The following is a 21,536-nucleotide window of genomic DNA, read 5'->3' on the forward strand; positions in this document are numbered from 1 at the left end:
GATTGGGACCCCCCCACACTTTTTTTAATTCTGCCCCCGAGATTTGGCCCCCTTGGGGGCCAATTACCAAAGAAGCGCGGGAGCCCTGCGCTTCTTTTTTTTTCATTTTCGGCCGAAATTCGCGTTGGGTGTTCAAATCTCGCCGAATATATATATATTTTTTAAATGCTTTTTTTGGCCCTAGGGGTCCTTGTGGGACCCCCTGAGCAGGCCTATGGGGTCAGGGTGTTTCTACCCTGACCCCTTTTTGCGTTTTTTCACGTTTGTTTTATAGGTTTCTTGTGCCTCGGTTCTACCGAGACACAAGATGGCTGCCAACACTTCCTGATCTGGAGTGTTGACAGCCAATTAGAATACAGCTCATGCACACTGGGTGCGGGGAGGGTGTGCGGATCCTCCGAGGCCATAGATATATCTATGATTTTACTTTTGATTTTCTCAGGAACTACTGAACGGATTTACACCATTTAAGCAAAAGGCACGAGTCTGAACTGAGGACTACCTCTTTGCCAAATTTGGTGTAATTCCGTTCAGCAGTTCGGGCTGTAGCTGCGTCAACAGGTCCTATGGGAAAATGCATGGGGAAAACGCATTTTGGGACCCCCCTTTTTTTCTCGGCCCCCGCTTGACGAATCACAGTGAAATTTTCAGGATAGGAGTGGACCGGAGCTGGCCAAAAGTTTCGAAAATTTTGCGATGATTCGTCAAGGGGCGCCAAAGTTTTTCCAAATAGAATGTTGCGGATTTCCTATGCCCGTTGACGAATCATCGCGAAATTTTCAAAACTTTTGGCCAGCTCCCGTCTGCTCCTATCCTGAAAGTCTCGGGATGATTTGTGTAGCGGGGGCTGAGAAAAAAGGGGGGTCCCAAAACGTGTTTTCCCAATGCAATTTTCCATAGGACCTTTAGCCACAGCTACAACCCGAACTGCTGAACGGAATTACACCAAATTTGGCAGAAAGGTAGACCTTGGTTCAGAGTTGTGCATTTTGCTTAAATGGTGCAAATCCGTTCAGTAGTTCCTGAGAAAATCAAAAGTAAAATCACATATATATCTGGGCGGATCCTAACCACACATCTCATCGTGAGATCTGATTGGCTGTCAGCACTTCATCCAAGAAGTGTTGGCAGCCATCTTGGGACCAATATACATGATAGCACCTCATTAAAAAGCCTTGCAGTTAATAGAAGGTTTAAGACTTTAGTTACATTATAAATCATTTGTTGATGGTACCATACTCATTTTAGGAATTGTGGTATGTTCTAAGGTGATTTTACCATGTGAAAAACCTTCTGCTGGGATATCATGAATCATGTTTGAGAAAACTATTTTCTCATGCTTTTCCCACAGAGGTTTGGAAGGTGATCTATAAGCTAAACTGAGAGCATATTTCCTGTAAATTCACATTATCTTTCTCAGTCATGTGAGAATGAAGGCTGACATTCTCAGTAAAACATGTACATCCAACAAGGGCAGAGACTGTCAGTTGATTCCTTTGTGTTCTATTGCAGCTTCCCAGAGAGTTCCAAAGAACAACTAGAGCGCTAACAGTCCTACTTATGATAAACGTATGGCACACCTGAAGCCATCTTGATTGGAATAAAGTGGTATCTCTTAAAACATTTAATTTAAAAAAGAACAAAATGACGGGTTTCATTTTGCAGTAGAAAGTTTGATTAGTGCTGCAGAAAGAAAAATTAGGGTACATTTTGAGTGACTTCTCAAATCCTCTTCTATTTCATAAAAAAATTCTGACATGCAGACTGAAACATGCACTTTGAATACCAGCAGCAGACTTCCCTGGTGAGCAGTAGCTTTACTACAGTGATCGAATGAGCAACTAGAGTGCTACCATTCAGAATTTATGGCAAATGTGTGACACATCTGAATGCCTTCTTGATGGAACCAAAGTAAACAAGCATTGAAAATGCAATAGGTCTCGCCCTCGTTAAAGTTAAAGCAATTCTGTTTGTAATTAGGTGGCTTTTTAGCTTTGCTTGTATTAGTGTTTTTCAAACTTTCATGCACATAACATGCATATGTATGCATATATGTATATGTATGCATGCATTTATATTTATATAGATATGCAGATTATATATATATGTTTATATATGTATGTATATATATATATACACATACATATATATAAATGCATATGTGCATATGTGTGCATGTAGAGAGTGGTAGAGAGAGGTGTAGAGGTAGAGGTAGAGAGTAGTAGAGAGAGAAGCAGAGAGTGAGTAGTAGAGAGTAGTAGAGTGAGTTGTAGAGAGTGAGTATTAGAGATTGAGTAGTAGAGAGTAGTAGAGAGTGAGTAGTAGAGAGTAAGTAGTAGAGAGCAGTAGAGAGTGAGTAGTAGAGAGTGACTAGCAGAGAGAGAGCATTAGAGAGTAGTAGAGAGTGAGTAGTAGAGTGAGTAGTAGAGAGAGAGTAGTAGAGAGTGAGTAGTAGAGAGTAGTAGAGAGTGAGCAGTAGAGAGAGTAGTAGAGTAGTAGAGAGTGAATAGTAGAGAGTAGTAGAGAGTGAGTAGTAGAGAGAGAGTAGTGGAGAGAGAGTAGTAGAGAGAGTAGTAGAGAGTGAGTAGTAGAGAGTAGTAGAGAGTGAGTAGTAGAGAGAGTAGTAGAGAGTGAGTAGTAGAGAGAGAGTAGTAGAGAGAGAGTAGTAGAGAGTAGTGGAGTAGTAGAGAGTGAGTAGTAGAGAGTAAGTAGTAGAGTGAGTAGTACAGTGAGTACTGGAGAGTAGTAGAGAGCGAGTAGTAGAGAGCAAGTAGTAGAGAGTGTGTAGTAGAGAGTGAGTAGTAGAGAGTAGTAGAGAGTGAGTAGTAGAGAGAGTAGTAGAGAGTGAGAAGTAGAGAGAGTAATAGGGAGTAGTAGAGAGTAGTTGAGAGCGAGAAGTAGAGAGTGAGTAGTGGAGAGTGAGCAGTAGAGAGTAGTAGAGAGTGAGTAGTAGTGAGTAGTAGAGTGAGTAGTAGAGTAGAAGAGCATGAGTGGTAGAGAGTAGGAGAGAGTAGTAGAGAATAGTAGAGAGTGAGTAGTAGAGAGAGTAATAGAGAGTAGTAGAGTAGTAGAGAGTGAGCAGTAGAGAGTAGTAGAGAATGAGTAGTGGAGAGTGAGTAGTAGAGAGCGAGTAGTAGAGTGACTAGTAGAGAGAGAGTAGTAGAGAGAAAGTAATAGAGAGAGAGTAGTAGAGAGTGAGTAGTAGAGAGAGTAGTAGAGAGTGAGTAGTAGAGTAGTAGAGAGTGAGTGGTAGAGAGTAGTAGAGTGAGTAGTAGAGAGTAGTAGTAGAGAGTAGTAGAGAGAGAATAGTAGAGAGTGAGTAGTAGAGAGTGAGTAGTAGAGAGAGAGTAGTAGAGAGTAGTAGAGAGTGAGTAGTAGAGTTGTAGAGAGTGAGTGGTAGGGAGTAGTAGAGTGGTTAGTAGAGAGTAGTAGGGAGTGAGTAGTAGAGAGTGAATACTAGAGAGTGAGTAGTAGAGAGAGTAGTAGTAGAGAGTGAGTAGTAGAGAGTGAATAGTAGAGAGTAGTAGTAGAGAGTGGTAGAGTAGTAGAGAGTGAGTAGTAGAGAGTGAGTAGTAGAGAGAGAGTAGTAGAGAGTGAGTAGTAGAGAGTAGTCAGTCAGTGTCAGTCAGTGTCAGTCAATCAGTGTCAGTCAGTGTTAGTCAATCAGTGTCAGTCAATCAGTGTCAGTCAGTCAGTTTCAGTCAATCAGTGTCAGTCAGTGTCAGTATCAGTCAGTCAGTGTCAGTCAGTCAGTGTCAGCTAGAGCAGCTCTGCTGACCTGGTTCTCTGGCTCTAAAGCAGCTCTGCTGACCTGGCTCTCTCTCTAAAGCAGCTCCGCTGACCTGGTTTCTCTGACTCTACAGCAGGTCTGCTGACCTGGTTCTCTGGCTCTAGAGCAGCTCTGCTGACCTAGTTCTTAGGCTACGGAGCAACTCTGCTGATCTGGTTGTCTGGCTCTACAACAGCTCTGCTGACCTGGTTCTCTTGCTCTAAAGCAGCTCTGCTGACCCGGTTCTATGGCTCTAAAGCAGCTCTGCTGACCTGGTTCTCTGACTCTAGAGCAGCTCTGCTGGCCTGGTTCTCTGGCTCCAAAGCAGCTCTACTGACCTGGTTCTATGGCTCTAAAGCAGCTCTGCTGACATGGTTCTCTGGCTCTAGAGCAGCTCTGCTGACCTGGTTCTCTGGCTCTAAAGCAGCTCTGCTGACCTGGTTCTCTGGCTCTAAAGCAGCTCTACTGGCCTGGTTCTCTGGCTCTAAAGCAGCTCTGCTGACCTGGTTCTCTCCCTCTAAAGCAGCTCTGCTGACCTGGTTTATCTGGCTCTACAGCAGCTCTGCTGACCTGGTTCTCTGGCTCCAGAGCAGCTCTGCTGACCTAGTTCTTAGGCTCTAGAGCAGCTCTGCTGACCTGGTTCTCTGGCTCTACAGCAGCTCTGCTGACCTGGTTTTCTGCACTCACGATGCACGCACCCGACTTCGCGAAAATATATTGAAAAATAATATACGTTTATTATAAGTACAATTATATTATTTTTATGAATATCTTACATAATCTCTTGCCCTAATATGTATATTAAAGACACATACATATCATTTTGGAACATAACATTTTTTTGAGGGAGTCGCGCACCCAGAGCGCCCCAGCACGTATAGGACCCGCAACCGCGCAGACATCTTGTACCGTAATGCGCATGTGTCGCAAACGTGCGGGAGCAGGAGTCGCGGACTGGTCGCATACCAATCACACACATCACGTGATATTAAATGTATATGATGTAACTGAAAAACACGCAGCCGCCGCACACTATACGCGGATCCTTCATGACTTTTCTAAAATGGCAGCTAGAATGCGCACACCCACCGTTATGTGTACGCTTTGAGTGCGCGACTCCCAAAAAAATTGGAATAAAAAAAAAGAAAATAATATAAATATATTAAAATAAAAATGAAAACAAGAAAATTAATCAATATTTCAGTTTAAATTTTTTTATTTGTATTTTTGCAATTTTCAGAAAAATATATAATGTTATTTAACGAATAAAATATTTATAAATAAACAGTTAAAAAACTGTAGAAAATCAGTACAAAAAAATAGGTATAACTACTATCACACTTAAAAATTAGCATTTAAAAAACCTTTGAAATTTACTGAAAAAAAACATAGGCTTCAGAGACGTTACAGTTAGAAATTAGCATTTAAAAAAGCTTTGAAATTCACTGAAAAAAACATAGGTTTCAGAGACGTTATAGTTAGAAATTAGCATTTAAAAAACCTTAGAAATTCACTGAAAAAACCATAGGTTTCAGGGGTCTTATAGTTAGCTGGCCATTTCACTCGTACAAAACCATAGAAATTCCTCCTTTATAGTTAGTTCTGCTAACTATAACTCGCGCGCCCGCAATGCACTGCTGATGATGTCACATATTGCATCATTCATTACATGGTCAGTGCCATCACTGATGACATCACTGATGACATCTCAAATGACATCACTGGTGACATCATCCACGTGACAATCTGATACACCTCATCATACACTAGTATGACCTTTCATCACTCACTGTAAAATACAGAGTACCATATTTGAAACCATTGACACACCAATACCAGTTACTACATACCCACTCACTGATTCCTAAGTCTACACACTCAGCTACCCATTCAACAACAGAATCATTTATACATGCAGTCACCAATTAATAGAACACTATCAAATGCACTTATACACATATATAGACATTGACACATCAGCAGTCATCTTAGTCGGTTATGCAGTCATCCTACTCACTCATGAAAAAAATTAATCACACTTCCATTTACTCACTTACACAATTATCCAACAACACCTCATTTATTCAAACACATAGTAACTCATAGTTAATATGTTAAAAAAGCACCATTACAATTATACACTCATTCATATAGTTACTCTCACAATCACTGACTCTTACACATACTTATTTATATACACCAACTCTCACATACAATGCCTTTTATTTTTTTACTTCGTTGAAGATGTACAACTAAAACATATATTAGCTCATCAACACACAAATAAATACACTCAGTCACCCAAACAACTGTTTCCACATGCACTCTTAAATTTATACACCTAGTCAATCAACCATTCACACATCTATGCATAGAGTTACACACACCCCATACAACCACACACAAAGTCAGTGTCCCATACAAATACTCACCCAACTAATCAATAACTAATATACACTCATGTAGTTAGTGACCAACTGATGCAGCATGTTATACAACAACAGAGACAGTGCTGCACACATTCACATAGTTTAGTTACTAATCCATGTATTAAGTGAGACACTTTTAATTACTCACTTAAACAGACAGTCAGACAGCTACTAAATCATCCATCCAGACAGTTATATATCCACTCAATCTTCAATACAGATTGGTATATATATAATACATATTTAAATTTCAAACTAAACCACATTCACTGGATGATGTCATCAGTGATGTCATTTGAGATGTCATCAATGATGTCATCAGTGATGTCACTGACCATGTCATGAATGATGCAATATATGACATCATCAGCACATGTGTGAAACCTATGGTTTTTTCAGTGAATATATATATATATATATATATATATATATATATATATATATATATATATATTCACTGAAAAAACCATAGGTTTCACACATGTTATAGTTAGGTGGATATTTCACTCGTAAAAAACCAATGAAATTCCCCCGTTATAGTTACTTCAGATAACTATAACTCGCGCGCCCACAATCCTCTGCTCATGACGTCACATATTACATCACTCATGACATGGTCAGTGGCATCACTCTTGAAATCACTGATGACATCATCCTTGTGATAGAGTGGCGGTCGCGCGAGTTATAGTTAGCTGAACTAACTATAACGGGGAAATTTCAATGGTTTTGTACGAGTGAAATGTCCAGCTAACTAGAACATGTGTGAAACCTCTGTTTTTTTCAGTGAATTTGCAAGGTTTTTTAAATGCTAATTCCTAACTATAACGTGTGTGAAACCTATGGTTTTTTCAGTGAATTTGCAAGGTTTTTTAAATGCTAATTCTTAACTATAACGTGTGTGAAACCTATGGTTTTTTCAGTGATTTTACAATGTTTTTTAAATCCTTTTTATTTTTTTTTATTTTTTATTTTGAGTTTTTTTTTAAACAATATGCTACCTTTGTATATAATCATTGATTTACTGTATCCTGCAATATAGAATGGTTCACCTTTTTTAAATAAATGGTTAGATATAGTTGAATAACATAGTTAATATCTTCTACAAACCTTTATTTTTTTATTTTTTATTTAATTTTTTTAGGATTTTTTACGGTGCGCGTTCTGTGGTAAATAATTTAATTACCGGGACTTAATTTGATACAGAAACATAATGAAAATAGCTCAGTAAATAAGAGGCAGAATCCGTGGTATTAGAGGTTCGGAATGGGCTTTATTCCAGAGGTCGATTATAATCGGTTGCTCCAGGTTCCATCACCACGAAGGTTCAGGAAGTGAAGTACATACGTTATTGACAATCAATTACTTTTATACAATAAGCATTACAATGAAGCAAATACAAAAGGCGTAACAATTGATAGTGGAGATAATATATTCATACGTGGCAAAGATAGGCGTAACTGGGTGTGTTTAAAGAACATCATCAGATGTGATGTCATAAGAGGGTGGTTACATGAAAGAATTTCGCAATGTCAGCAGAAATACTTGGCAGAAATGCGCGCGCAGCAGCATGACGTGTGATTGACGTGCAACTAGGGGGTGAAGGGGACTTGACATTTAGCTCTACATGTGGCGACAGAAGTCTGGAGGGTCAAGTCAACCTAATCCCAAATCATATCTAACATCCTATGTTTAAAGAACTAAGTTATCCAAAAGAGAGGTCTCTTCGAGTGGAATCTTATTCTATACTGACTATACTGACTATTAGTGCGTGTACAAGCGTCTAAGTGTCTATACTAGATGCGAGGGCGGAATCTTCCATAGTAACAGGGCTATGAATTATTTGCATGAAGACAGAGAAGCCGGGCCTTTGCTCGGTAACTGGCAGAATGTTTACTTAAGCTACTAGACAGGAATGCATTGGGCAGGGAGCGGAGCAGATAATTTCCGAAGGTGAAATACAGTTCTTGGCAGGCAGCAAGCTGATGTCAGGCTTCGTGGGCCGCGCAGGGAATGAGACAAAGTTCATGGTCACAGATGCAGGCTCGGACTGGAGCTTCAGAGACAGAAAGCAAGAAAAGCTTGATGGCAGAATCAGGGCCTACTTGTCTGGACTGTAAAATGGCATAAGTGAACCATATAAAGGCGGTGGCCTTTCGTACTTAGGAATGGAATATCCGGCCCATTCATGGCGGATCAACAGAGGACATGTTAACGGTGGACGCACATGTATTTGCGTCTTCATAACTGGAACTGGAGGGAACATACATGTACTTGTAACATGCACATAGAACCGTTGGGGTCCAAGATAGGGGACATAACTGACCATAAAAATCCATATTTCCACATTCCCTCCTTGTCCCCTACTTGCCCGTCAAGAGATATCAATCTTCATTAATCCATTGATCTGTTCATATAGCATCATTTGTTCTTCTTTCTTTTTCCGGGATCTTGAATGAAAATCTTGATGTGGAATGCACGATGTGGCACACAGACCACAAATCGCTGGTCCACATTGCAGGCATAAGCAGCAACTGAATAGTATGAGAAGGCCAATACCTAGGAAGGATAGGACTCTCCATCCCCAGGCTGATAACACGCTCCAAAACCAACCGGACCAAGTCCAGGTGCCTGGATTCTGGTGTATCTGGCTTACAATCTTATGAAGACGAGTTATGGCTTTATATACAGATGGCGAATTTTCTGGTATGAAAATGCAACAGCTTGATCCGATGACCCTACAAGCTCCGCCCCTATCAGCCAGGATGACGTCAAGGACAAGACGATTTTGAAGCACAACAATCCGCATAGCAGACTGCTCTTCTGTTAAATTGCCTAAGGCGGAAATAGTTTCGTTCACTACTGCTTCAAGGGTTCTAGTTAATCTACGTATCAGCTTACTATTAGTAACGGTACCTATATAGGGAAAGAGACCTTTATTGAAATCTGTGTATTTTTCCCATGCTGTTTCAGTGTAGTCGACTATTGGGAGATCTCTCCTTACTCTATTATATACTAAATGGATATTTCTGTGATAATCAGGAGGAGCTAGAAAAACAGGTGGCAAAAGGAATCCAATGTAGCAAGTACCATCCCAATCTAGAGGCAAACGTACATATGCCGTCTGACCACATATGAAATAGGAATGGCGGGAAGCTCTAAATGTAGACTTGCCTTGATCACTAAATTCTACTACAGTGGTGCATTTACTATGGCCCATGTGTATGGAACCATTCTTTCTTATACATAATTCACCTTTTACTGGAAGTATTGACATAGCGGGCAAAATTGAAGTAGCTTCGGATTCGACATTCAAGATCAGGAGATTAAGCGTAAAGTTACCTAATCCATATACTTCATTTTCTAGATCAGTTCCTGTTCCTTTGGGAAGTCCCTCCTTGCTGGGGTGGCAGACCTTGAGTAAAACTAAGTTCAGATTTCCCCATTCCCCATTGTCTTGATAAACTGCAGAGTTCGAATTTTGGGAATTAATTAAACTAAACCATGCTCCACAGGAGCCGTTGTGTGTGAATGGGTATGGAAAAAGAGGTAGAATTCCTTTATAATTCTGATAGGGAGGGAGTCGGCCACATATCCAACAATTTGTAGCATTGCTAACCTGATGGGAATGATGTAACATACTAATAAACGTGTTATTGCGCAGTGCAAATCTATAAGACAACTCAAGCGGAGGTAATTTACTAAAAGAATGTTCAGCAGTAACATTGTAAACATGTCTAGAAATAGGATAATATATGTGCAACAATATACTTGCAGTAATTATTAAAAGACTTGAGAAAAATAAAATTAATAACGTCACTATGCAATGACTACGCAGTGATTTACAGTACGCCTGTCGTTTCAACATTTTTCGGGTGTTTTCTCTATTCAGGTCCAAGGAATACATGTCAGAGACAATTCAACCGCTTCACCTTGGAGAGGACTTAAACAATCAAATTGCTCGACTGGTTGGACCTGAGCTTTAATTTATAATGCTCAGAATCACTTTTTTCCACAAAAGGAAGTTTTGAGTCAATGGGTGAAGACACACAAGGTGAGGTATTCACATCTGATTTTAGTCCATGAAATTTCTTGATATGACTTGAATGAATCCATCCCTTTCTGCCTTCGATCTTTACGGCTGTTCTTGTGGTGAGCAACACCAGCTGAGGTGACCTCCACCTAGGTTCCAGCTGAGTCTTGCGATCAAAGTTCCTCACGAGGACCAAGTCTCCCGGAACCACGTCATGGGGTTTCACCTCAGTGTTGTCAGGAAAAGCTGCAGCTACCTGTGAACGACAAGATTGTAGTGCAGACATCAAGGAAGCCAAGTAATCTGTCAGCATATTACAGTCAATATCAGTTATTTTGCGTGGTATAGGCGTCCCCCACATATTTGGTGGTCTGCCGAAGATCACTTCATACGGGGATAGCCCTGTTCGAGAGTGTGCTACCATTCTTGTGTAAAAGAGTGCAACTGGTAATGCTACTACCCAGTCGACACCTTTCTCTCTGCATATTTTGGATAATCTTATTTTCAGAGTCTGATTATGTCTTTCTACGAGACCTGCTGCTTCGGGGTGTCGGACACAGTGGAATTTCCACTGATAGCCTAACAAAAGTGAAACGTGTTTCATTAATTCGGATGAGAACGGCTGGCCGTTATCTGAGTGAACAACATGTGGTAAACCGTATCGTGGGAAGAATTCTCGAACCAACTGTTTGGCAGTAGTCGGGGCAGTGTAATCTGAAACCGGGTATGCCTCCGTCCAACGGGAAAGAGCACACACAACTACGAGAACATATTTAAATCCTCTACATCGTTCCATCTGGATATAATCCATCTGGAGGACTTCAAAAGGATGATCAGGAGGATGAAATCCACCCTGTTCTACGGGAACACTTTTTCCTGGGTTGAACTGGCAACATATCATGCAGGTACGAACTTTTTGTTTCGCTGCTGCTCGTAAATGCTTGTTGAACCAAATATGTTGAATGCTGTCTAGCATTGCTTTCTCTCCTAGATGCGCAGGACTATGTACTGTGTTAATTATAACTTGGACCATTGAATCAGGAAGGAACCACACAGATTTTTCCTTCATCATCCATCCTTGATCGGTTTGGATCCCTCCTAATTCAGTCCATTTCTTTATTTCGTCTGGTGTAGCATATGTCTGTATGTCAATTACATCAAGAGCGGGATCCTTAACCATCATACAATGTGTTGGTGTCTGGACTATTGTCTTTGTCATGTCGGATGTTTGAGTTTGAGCAGTCTGTTTAGCTGTTCTGTCAGCTAGATCATTGCCTTGAGAAATGATATCAGTAATTTTCGTATGAGCTTTACATTTCATAATCGATATTGCAATGGGCAAATGTATTGCATCTAATAAGGCATGAATGAGGGGTCCGTGCTGAATGTGGGCACCGTGAGAAGTTAAATAACCTCTCTCTCGCCACAGCACGCCGAAGTCATGTACGACTCCGAATGCATAACGTGAATCAGTGTATATGTTGACTTTTTTATTTGTGGCTTGAATACAGGCTTGTGTCAGAGCGACGAGCTCTGCTGCTTGAGCGGACAAGGTATTTATACACTTAGTTTCAATAATTTCAGTGTCTGTGGTGACTGCGTAAGCGGCCACTAACTCTCCTGTACTTGTTCTCATACATGAACCATCTACATACAACGTCAGGTCTGGATCTGACAATGGAACATCTGTCAAGTCTTGTCTGGGTTTCGTCGTGATTGTAATAACATCAATACAATCGTGGGCTAATGGGTCTGTTCCATTTATAGGTAAAAGTGTGGCAGGATTCAATGTGTTACAACGTCTGATTTCTATGTGTGGCTGAAACAATGTTAGTTCGTACCCTGTAAGTCTTGCTATAGTCAAATGTTGTGTTTGTGTTGGATTCACAAGAACCTCTACGGCGTGTGGTACTTGTACTGTCAATGGATGTCCTAACACTATGGCATCGCTTTGTCTGATTGCTAAAGCTGTCGCTGCCACTGATTTCAGGCACGCAGGCAGAGCCTGAGCTACGGGATCTAATGTACTAGAAAAATAAGCACATGGTTTGTGTGCTCCTGCTTGTTCCTGTGTGAGTACTGACAAGGCAGTACCTTCGCGTTCTGTAATAAAGAGTGTAAACTGTTTTCTGTAACATGGTGTCGCTAAAACAGGTGCTTGGCATAGAGCTTTCTTTAAGCTTTCAAAAGCTTGTGTATGTTCCTGAGTCCAAGGGAGAACAGTCGATGTGGCTGCCTCCTGTGTTGTCAACTGAATGAGTGGTTTTGCTAGAAATGCATACTGAGGGATCCACTGTCTACAATATGAAGTGAGGCCTATGAAAGCCCGTACCTCCTTTTGTGTCTTGGGTATTGGCATGTTAGCTATTAACTGAATGCGGTCGGGTGTAAGCTGCCTTCCCTCCTTGGACAGCGAGTGACCAAGGTAAATAACTCGCTGGACACAGAATTGCAGCTTAGAAGGGGACACCTTGTGCCCCTTTTCGGCTAGAAATTGTAAAACCGTCAGTGATGCTTTTTCACATTCAGGTTCGCTTCGGGCGGTGATCAGCAGATCATCGACATATTGAAGCAAAGCAGTGTTGACTGGCATGTGGATACTGTCAAGTTCTCGTTTCAGTGCTTGGCTATAGATGCTGGGGCTTTCTGTAAATCCTTGAGGTGCGCGTGAGAATTTAAAGCTACGTCCATTTAAACTAAATCCGAACAAATATTGGCTTTCCGGATCTATTGGGACGCTGAAAAAGGCATTTTTGAGATCAATTACAGTAAAGAATGTTGTTTCGGAATCAATAGCTGTCAGTAATGATGAGATGTCTGGAACTACGGGGTATTGTGGTACAATACACTTGTTTAATTCGCGCAGATCAATAATCAATCGATATACTGGCGGGGCCTTCGGATCTGTTCGTTTGAGAATCGGAATTATCGGTGAATTACATACATTGGAGTCTGTTTCTACAACCACTCCTTGGGCAATGAGCTCGTCAATGATTTGTAGTAAAGCCACTACAGCATCTGGTGGTAACTTGTATTGTCGCATTCGTGGTAGTACCACTCCTGCCTTTAGTGTCACTCGATAGGGTGTAATGTTCATGCAACCAACATCTGTAGGGCCTTGTGCCCATAAATGTGTGGGTAAAGTCTGCAGTCGGGAATCCATATCTCGAGACACATAATGACCTTTGAAATCACGTAGAAACAATCTTACTCCTTCCGGAGAACAACATATTATAGCTCCTAGAGCTTTCAGTGTTTTTATTCCTAACAAGTTTTCTGGACATGATTTAGTGAGCAATAAATCTGTAGTTCTGGTCAAAGGTCCTATCGTAAGTGGAAGAGGTTGTGATACTTCATTAACAATAGGTTTTCCTGAAAAACCAAGGGAAATATTCTGTGAGCCTGAGAGGGGTGCCCCTGGAACTTCACTACGTATTATGGTTGTTCGACTTGCCCCTGTATCGAGTAAAAATTTTCTGTCTTGGCCTAATAATTCACTATGTACATAAGGTCCTTCTTGGTCTACAGGGACCTCGATAAGGGGTAAGTCAACTTCCCTCTCAAGGCTGGTTCATGCATATCGTTGATAATCAGGATAGTCATACTGTGCGGTCTGGTACAGTTGTCGTGTCGTGGTTTGTGTGGCAGCAGCTGGCAATGCTGGTGCGGCTGGCACAAACTGTATAGACTGTTGTGGAGCTGGCATGGCCTGTGCATGCTGCGGTGCTCCTTGTTCATTCTGATCCTGTCTAAGCGGCCGTGGTCTTTCTTTTGTAATACCCGTGGCGATATTACGCTTCAGGACTGGACAATCGTGTACATGATGACCTAGTTGTTTACAATAGTTGCATGTCCCTTTTACAGGTCCTGCTAAATCGCCAGAATGTGTCGTACCCTTTTTATGTCCTTCAGCTGGAACTGTCTGGGAGACTAGCATTTTCATTTTCGTGTCTTTCATGCGTCTTTGTTCATGATCTTGTTCCTCTCTAATTCTATTGTGATGATACTGTAACATTTGTAACATTTGTGATGGAGTGTTACCTTGCCAGGTACTCTCGAATTTTAATACTCTATTCTTCACTTGGGGCAAGGAATTTTCAACTAATTTTGTCACAAACAGATGTGGGTATGATTCGCTACTTGCTTTTATGCCACTATTTATACCGAAACATTTTTCAAATCGTGCATAGAAATCACTAGTGTCTTCATCTTGCTTTTGTTTACAGGCTGAAATTGCACCCCAGTCTTCCTTTTTCGTGGTTAATAAACGTGGCAGTACCTGTACTAATAAACCTGGTAGTGCTTTAGTTTTGTCCCCAAGCCCTGAACCTGGACCTCGGGCCTTTTCTTCATTTTCTAATGCTGTCCAGTCTATCTTTTGGTCTCCTACCTCCCACTCTTTTTCCTTGAGTTTTTCATAAATGCCAGCAGGCATTAATACCTTTAATATTGTCATAATGTCGGGATAGGTATACTCTCCCATGAGTAACATGTCTTTAATTTCTCGGTGGAAACCCGCTGGGTCTTTGTCATGACTGGGTACCACTTTCTTCATTTCTAACAATTCTATTTTTGATATGGGCGTATACACATATACACGTTTAAACCGATTGTCCTCGCCCTGTATTGGGTGCACTTCTCGTAAGGGATTCTGTCTGTCCATGTAATACGTGGTTCTTTCCTTAGTGGGCAGTGAGACATGTTCTGGGCATATAAAAAGAACGTACTGCTTTCTTGATTCTAGTATTTCCTTAATTAACTTAGTACCTGAACCTTTCCATCTATTCGTGAGTAATTCGGTCAATATATCAGGTAAGGGACCAGGATCTGAATGTTGGCTTTTATGTAGTATAAGGAGTTGTTGAGTCATATAAATCCCAGCTAAACGCTGTTCATCTGGGGTGAGATTCAAAAATGTGTGTGCTACTGTATTATCACCATACATTCCGGGACTGTCAATCCAATGAACGGCTGACCTAGCTAATTCTTGTTCATCCATAGAATCAAGAAAATGATAACCCCTTCGTTCTCGCAGTAATTTGTCAGCGACTTGGAATGAATGCTCGTTAGACCTTATATTCATTATTGATGTTTGAAAATTCCTGTTATTTTCTAGACATATCGGTCGTAACAGATCAGTAAGGCATCCAGTACTATTACAAGATTTTCCTCTACCTACATAGGCTACGGTTTCTGACTGTCCTGTGGGCAGTCCTGATCCTTCTTCCTCCTCGTTTTGTTCAAACTGGTCTACCGTTAATCTTTCTTCGTGTAGGCGTTCTATTTCTTTACGGATCTTTCTGCACATGGCTATTATACATTTTTGCCTATCATGTCTCCCTTCTGATATATTCTGGCTCCATCTGGTAAGAGTTTGCATTATTTCCGGATCTACCCCCGGTCGGTCTTGATTTCTGATTACGCAATTTATGAGGAAACGTAACAGTTCCCCCTGTATTTCCACTTTCTGGTATTCCATAGCTCTGTTAATACATTCAGAATCTCGCCCTGTTTGGACATAATGATATATGTTATCTAGATGCATAGTCATTCCTGGTAACTTCCCTAAATACACCGCGGCTCGTCTGATACGTAATGATGCCAGGATCATTTCGTCCTCCTTGCCGGGCACAGGGTCATATCTACAATCTACTAGAAGTTCCTTAAGCGTGCGTGCATTTATGAGTTTGGGGGTACGTGGATGTGCTGACTCTTGAAAAGTAAGTTTATTTATTCTAGGTGGCGTAGAAAAGATGTGGGTAGCACCTCCGGTAGCCCCGTCTGGGGTATCGGGTGCGAAAGGATTCGTTGAACGTGATACAGCAACTATAGGTGTGGCAGTGACAGCTATAGAAGTAGCTGTAGGGACAGATGCAGAAACAGATGTGCTTGCCGGAACTTGTGTCAGAACTTGTTGTTGTAGGGATACGGGTACTGGATCTTGGCGTTGAACCTCCCTGGCAGGCGATCTATGTGGGGCGGGATTAGCATACTCGGGAGCTGCGTCATCTAAATATGAGGAAAGAAAAACATCTTCTGCGGTTCTAGGATGCCCCTTAGGATGTACCTTTATTGGAAATAATGGGGTTGGCAAGTCTTTTGGTATCCCTGGAGTAGCCTTAGGTAATCCTTCAGCCAGAAGGGGATACATACCATTCATAAGGGCATTTCTTTGTCTGTCTACTTGTTCCGATTTCACTCGTGCACCTTCTTTAATTAATAGATTTTCTCGGACTTCATTTGAATTCTCTTTACTCTTCTCTTCCTGTCTACGTGCTTTTTCTGTACGTCTATACGATTCTTTACGCCATAATTCAATGGCGTCTTTCTGTGATTGTCTAGCTTTCTTTTTCCATAATTCTTCCTCTACTTTCACGATGCACTCTGCATCCCAGGTCCCAGCTGCGGGCCACCTCTGACTTTCTGGTAATTCCTTAGTGTAGTCTACCCATAAATCGAGAAATAATATGGCGTCTAGGCCATGTTTATGATACATGAAGTACCCTGGAGTGTCCCTAGGAGGAATGGGAACAGCTTCTTCGAGTACCCCTTTTCTAGTTGTGATCTGTCTTAGTTTCGAAAAGAGCGGCATATTGAGAACTGGTCTGCTACTTGATCTTGAACAAACTTAATACAATAAAACACAATAATGAACAGTCATTCATACCACAATATGCAGGACGTATCAATACATTTAACATTTAACATTTAAAATGAGCAGCGGTGATGATGACGATGATCTAAGAAAAACTTAATCATTAAAACATAATACTCGACATTAACTGATTTGTTCTGAATTTATATACTTGATATACTAGATATACTGCTAAACAGTACAGATACACTGCTGAAACAGTGCAGACCGGATTTGTGTACCCAAACCCGTCTGGACCGGCACGACTTATGTGCACGCCAGAACGCCTCCCCAGTAATGGTACTCACCGGGTAGCTCGGAGCGGAAGGCCTCGGAAACTGGACTGAACTTGAACCGGACTGGACTCGACTCGAACACTTCGGACACTGGACTCGACTTGGGACTTCGGAAACTGGTGGGCCTCTGTATACCTCGGATCTTGCTCTCTCAGCTAGGCTCTGGTCGGGATACTTCGCACTTCTCACCGCCTCGTCTGGGTGTTGATCGCAGCCTCAGTCGCCCCCGCTTGACCGGAGGGAGATACAGGAAATCCTGCTGGTACGCGTTGTTGTCCGTCCAGCTGTGGCAGGAGACCGGGCCTGCAACGCACCGCCGGCGCGTGAGATGAGAAAGTGTCCCTGTTCGGGCGCCATTCATGTGGTAAATAATTTAATTACCGGGACTTAATTTGATACAGAAACATAATGAAAATAGCTCAGTAAATAAGAGGCAGAATCCGTGGTATTAGAGGTTCGGAATGGGCTTTATTCCAGAGGTCGATTATAATCGGTTGCTCCAGGTTCCATCACCACGAAGGTTCAGGAAGTGAAGTACATACGTTATTGACAATCAATTACTTTTATACAATAAGCATTACAATGAAGCAAATACAAAAGGCGTAACAATTGATAGTGGAGATAATATATTCATACGTGGCAAAGATAGGCGTAACTGGGTGTGTTTAAAGAACATCATCAGATGTGATGTCATAAGAGGGTGGTTACATGAAAGAATTTCGCAATGTCAGCAGAAATACTTGGCAGAAATGCGCGCGCAGCAGCATGACGTGTGATTGACGTGCAACTAGGGGGTGAAGGGGACTTGACATTTAGCTCTACATGTGGCGACAGAAGTCTGGAGGGTCAAGTCAACCTAATCCCAAATCATATCTAACATCCTATGTTTAAAGAACTAAGTTATCCAAAAGAGAGGTCTCTTCGAGTGGAATCTTATTCTATACTGACTATACTGACTATTAGTGCGTGTACAAGCGTCTAAGTGTCTATACTAGATGCGAGGGCGGAATCTTCCATAGTAACAGGGCTATGAATTATTTGCATGAAGACAGAGAAGCCGGGCCTTTGCTCGGTAACTGGCAGAATGTTTACTTAAGCTACTAGACAGGAATGCATTGGGCAGGGAGCGGAGCAGATAATTTCCGAAGGTGAAATACAGTTCTTGGCAGGCAGCAAGCTGATGTCAGGCTTCGTGGGCCGCGCAGGGAATGAGACAAAGTTCATGGTCACAGATGCAGGCTCGGACTGGAGCTTCAGAGACAGAAAGCAAGAAAAGCTTGATGGCAGAATCAGGGCCTACTTGTCTGGACTGTAAAATGGCATAAGTGAACCATATAAAGGCGGTGGCCTTTCGTACTTAGGAATGGAATATCCGGCCCATTCATGGCGGATCAACAGAGGACATGTTAACGGTGGACGCACATGTATTTGCGTCTTCATAACTGGAACTGGAGGGAACATACATGTACTTGTAACATGCACATAGAACCGTTGGGGTCCAAGATAGGGGACATAACTGACCATAAAAATCCATATTTCCACAGTTCGGTAAGCTTACGGTACACGCACGGTACGCTTTATGTACGGTGCGCGTACGTAATATTTATGCTCCGTGTGCGCATGCGTACGCGATTTACGTACGCGTCCGTACTTCGTCTGCGACGCGTAAGCGCTTGCTTCCTACGCACATGCGTGCGCGCACGTTACGCGGAACCGCTGTACGTGCGTGCGCGTGTGCCTCTAATGCGCATGCACGCGTGCGCGCGCGCTTCTAATGCGCATGCGCGCGTGTGCGCGTCTTACGTACGTGCATGCGTACTTTTACCGTGCGCGTACGGTAAGCGTACGGAGCGCGCACGTTAGGTCATGTGATCCAGAAACAACACTTTTCATTGGTTTAAACTTGTTTCATTTCCAGAAACTTCCAACACCACACCCATTCCCCTCATTACTGCTTGTTATTCCCTAGGAGAAGGAGCTGAATTGTCTTTGGGATACAATGGCAGAGCAGCATTCCTCTTCTGCGAGTGAGCAGGACAGCATTATTAGACAGAGAAGGAGGAAACAGAAGAATTCTTTTGTCTGGGAATATTTCACATTTCCAGAGGGGCAGAAAAAAGTCAATGCTCCATTAGTCTCCTGCTCACTTTGTGGGCGTGTCTTATCTAGAGGAAACCCAAAGAAGAAGTATTCTTTTGGAATTTTCTCTATGTTTAGACACATTAGGGATGTACATCCCAAGACTTTTGCTCGACATACTGAAGCAACCCCTCCAGTAAGTCAGCCGAGCACATCCGCAGAAGCTCAGCCGAGTACATCTTCGGCAGCTCAGCCGAGCACTTCCTCTGCGGTGGGAGCGTCACCCTCTTCTGCTCCTCTGGACATCTACCCTCGGTTTCAGAGAGTACATATAAGGTGCAACACTTGTTACTCTCTTATTGCTATGGGGAAGACTAGTATTCCTCTAATAGACAATAAGATTGAGCAGCACAAGTGCGGTACCTTTTAATATTGCCATTCTTTCTTTCCTCCGTCCCTGTATTAACACAAGGGCTCTTTTAAGAGCCACCCTACCTCACAATTGTTTTTATATTTATTTTATCACTTTAAAAAAAAATTTTTTTTACCGTGCACGCGCACCTTTAAAAAAAAAAAAAAAAAAAAATTCTTTATTTCACCCTTCAATGTACTTGAGTGACCACAAGGGAAATGAGAAAAGCAGAGTGAGGAGAAGTGAAAAAAAGGGAGTATGAAAGTAAATGTGTGATAAATACATATATTTCAAACTTACCTGACCAACAAAATAACTTAATAATCAATAACTGTTTTTTTTTTTAATTGCTAGAAAAAAGTACTAATTTTCCTAAATTTTCTGTCTCAATCTGTAAAAAAAGAAAAAAAGTATTAATATTTAACAATACATTTTAAAAATACAGTACACATATTTTGTTATTTAAAAAAACACATTTTTGCCCTTTTTTGCTGTTTTCAGAATATATTGAATTTCACTGTAAATCGTGAAACCAATTGCATTCATCACTTAACAGCGGGCAAAAAAATTAACAATCTGAAAGATTGTTTAAAAAAAGCCCTAAATCTCTTCTCAGTAAAACATACCTTTATAGAAATGTAACATATTTAATAAAAACATCATCTAAAAACAACAAATATTTGCAATAAATATCGTCTGTAAATCGTGTTGCAAAGCACATACACCAAAATAATATCTGTCAAAGAAGTCCACAAGAGAAATTTTTACCTTTCCATGAGGCCAAATGGTAATTTTTAAATTCTTTTTTGATGAAATATCCAATGGTAATCCAATAAAATCGCAAAAATGATTTGTTCAGATGTTGCAATTTGTATCTAAAATTTTGGTTTCAGAAAAATTAAATAGGAATTTGGTAATTTTGCAGGCAAACGTTGCTTGAAAATCAATTGAGAATCATTACACAGTGTCCAGCCTTTTTCACATTTAAGATAAACTGTGTAATGACCAGAAGTTATCGAAGGTCCATCATGGAAAATTATTGTAACTGCAACAAAAGTTTTTCCAGATATTGATAATTGATGTCCTGTAAACTTCTTTATTAAAGTGTCCAATTTTGAACCATCAGCTCTACAACGTTGCATCATTAAAATTACATACTGTCCATATTTCTTTAAAAATAACGTTGAAAACATGTCTGATTTACATTTAGAACATTCCATGCTGTGATTGGCATCTTTAACTAATTTACTAAAAGTCACTGATTGACTCTCTGGTAATGTTAAACATATGAACCTTTCTGAATCAACATTAGAGCTGCATGTGTTGAAACAGTTTTCACAACTATGTTCCCATTTATAAGAGAGAGCAAACATATTTTCTATTTCTACCCCTTCTTCTTCCAGTACCATAAGGATATACATCAAGAATTCCTGTGCATATTGCTGGACATTTTGAGTAAACTGTGTACATCCTGAACATACATCTAAAAGTTTTCTAACATCAGAAGCACTTTCTATTTTAGTTTTATCAATACTCAGCTTCTCAAAAAGAAAACTCAGCAGAGAACAAAATCTTTTTACATGATTAAGTATTATCTGCTCTTGCAAATTTTCAAGATAAAATACAACATTCAGCACTACATTAGCGTAGCAGTTGACACCAGAGCTATTTTCAAAATGACAACCAACAACCTCTTGAACATTGTCCTTTTTCTTTTTGCTTGCAATCACATCACTCTCCTTTTGTTTTCTCTTCTGTACATCCTCATTACAGATATTCTCAATTCACCTTTTCCGAGAAACAACACATTTTTCAAACACAGGATACTGACCTAAATGAGGAGCATAGGTTCTTAATCTATTATACTCCTTTACACAATTTGCATCA

At 41.0% G+C, this 21,536-nt stretch overlaps 1 protein-coding gene across 4 annotated transcripts in view; it reads left to right on the forward strand.

Annotated features, from left to right (window-relative positions):
- Positions 1–21,536, forward strand: part of LOC146858183 (interferon-inducible GTPase 5-like) — a 300,592-nt gene that overhangs the window by 71,800 nt on the left and 207,256 nt on the right. For 2 of the 4 annotated variants that reach the window (XM_085648950.1, XM_085648949.1), the window contains exon 2: positions 10,088–11,133. The exons of the other annotated variants lie outside the window; for them this stretch is intronic. The gene's annotated coding sequence lies outside the window, so the exon portion shown is untranslated. The remainder of the gene's footprint in view (positions 1–10,087; positions 11,134–21,536) is intronic. 4 annotated transcript variants of the gene reach the window in all.

The sequence above is a fragment of the Triturus cristatus genome, chromosome 3_2 (genome assembly GCF_964204655.1).
Source record: "Triturus cristatus chromosome 3_2, aTriCri1.1, whole genome shotgun sequence".
NCBI classification, from domain to species: domain Eukaryota; kingdom Metazoa; phylum Chordata; class Amphibia; order Caudata; family Salamandridae; genus Triturus; species Triturus cristatus.